Source organism: Neovison vison, chromosome 11 (assembly GCF_020171115.1).
Source record: "Neovison vison isolate M4711 chromosome 11, ASM_NN_V1, whole genome shotgun sequence".
In the NCBI taxonomy this organism is placed as follows: domain Eukaryota; kingdom Metazoa; phylum Chordata; class Mammalia; order Carnivora; family Mustelidae; genus Neogale; species Neogale vison.
Window position 1 is genome coordinate 51002950 of NC_058101.1, and position 2224 is coordinate 51005173.

Genomic DNA, 2224 nt, shown 5'->3' on the forward strand with positions numbered 1-2224 from the left:
AAAATTTATTGTCCCATTTATGTATTTGAAAATCTGAATTGTAAAAGGAATGATATATGTCTCAGTTAGGAATGGCCTTATATAAGATTTTTCATTTTAGAAATTTATTAATATTCCTTAGGCAATTCATCCTTCATGAGAAAGGCAGTGGTGGCCTGGCATTTAATAAGTTTGCAGCAACATTAAGCTCTATTGATCTGAATTGGTATATCTGCCTTTTCCCTTGATAGTTTATTACTCTGATTCACAGGTAGCAAGATGTACAGTTACCCAGTTTCTATTGACTATGTGAGAAAATGTATTACATGTCATTGAATATATTGCAAGTCTTGGGGATAATTTACACAGTATATTTTGGTTTTGTATATTAAATTAGTTTATCCTGGCATTAATGTCAGTATATAAACATAGACTAATGCTCAGTGAACACTGAATGTATGAATGAATGTGTAAATATCTTGTATAACATCAAAGAAAATAAGTGATGGATTCAGCAGTCAAGTTTTGTGCTTTAGAACACTTAAGTCCTTTGGTCAAGGAGAATCAGTTGGTTGGGCCAGGGGTAAGCCCAAAGCTCACAACTCAGATCTTGATGTACTGTTTTGGCTGCATATCCTACTTACTTAATCTAAGTTAGAAGAGCTGATGGAGTTAGTCTGAGTTAGATTTCCTGAGGTGTCATAAGAAGCTAGGAAAACCAAAGTGATAGAATGAGATCATCAAAGAAATTAGATTGTGAACTGGGACCTTGGTGGGACAGATTTTCAGAGACTGATTGACTATAATTTAGAAAGATTCTAAAAAATCAATATGAGCATGGGTAGATGGTTGTGGTTGGTTTTGTTTATTGATAGATACATGGTTATGTTCTACTGGCTGAAAGCTTATCAAGTCAAGAAAACTAAAAGTGTTTTAGGATTTAAGTATATAATGATAATCGGAATAACTAGGGAGTCTTCTAGGTTTTTCATGGATTTCCATGGATTATCTTACTTAAACATGATATTACTCCTACCTTCATTTTATAGTTTACTGAGTCCTAAAGAGTTTGTTTTTCATGTACAGTAAAGACAGTGGTAGACTCAGAGCTTGAGCTTTTAGAAGCTGATGGCAAGGTTTGGGCTCTAAATAAGCAGTCTTCAGAGGTGGAGTATGCCTTGGCATTGCCAGGGGACATTTCCTGATATTTTGCATCCAGTATATCTGGTTACCTAGAATTACTAGTGGTCATTTCTATCCAAGTAGAGAAACAAATAAAATATATCTTATCCTAAACAAACAAAAAGATCACAATTCTACCATTCACCATGTATGTCAAGATCTTCTATAGTTGCCATTTTGTGCTGATGTTTGCATTCATTTTCATTAAAGATTTTACTGAGAACTCACAATGTGCTACACAGTGTAGTAAGTTGTTGGATTCCATCACGAATGAAAATGACAAAGATCCTTGTCCTCATGGATCTTATGGATCTTGCATTCTACCAGAGGAGATAGAAAATAGAAAAGATATAGAGCCTATAAACAAACTATAGGGTTTATTAGAAGCTGGCCATTACTATAGATAAGGAAAAAGGCTAATAAGAAACATCAGGTGTGCCTTGGTGGGGGATGGTCATTTAAAAGAGTGATTGACACGTGTTATTGAGCAGGTGTTAGTTCAGCAAAGACTTGAAGAAGGGAGGGAGTGCACCATGTGTATTTAGGTGCAATGATGGTCATTGTGAAGAGGAAGCTAGGTGGTCCCAGGTGCCTTGGCATGTCACTAAGGGTGACCTGTGGTCATGGGTGAAGTCAAAGCTAAATGATCTATCTGTAGATTGGTCCCATAACATTGGCCTCATCAGACTCTTGAGAAAACTGAAGGTGTAATCTGTCATTTTTCAGAGTAGCTTTGTGACAGAGTAGCTTTGCCTTCAGGTAGTCACAAGCTTCCTTCTGACAGCTCATAAATCCTGAAGTCAGCATGAGCCATTAGTATGGGCCCTGCTCCAGGATGAAGTCTGCTTTGCTTAAAATGACAGTTTTCTGTCTGCGAGCCCCAGATGTGAGGGTTCACCACTCCAGCCTCTAGAGGGAATGCAAGATGTCCTCTTCCTACCCATTCCCCACCTCACCAACCCCTTCCCACTCCCCAGTGTTTTGATTTTCTCATCCTTAACATCAGGTGTTAAGACCTAGGACAGTATTAGGTCTTGCTGCTAGGAGTTGGAGCTTTTCTATA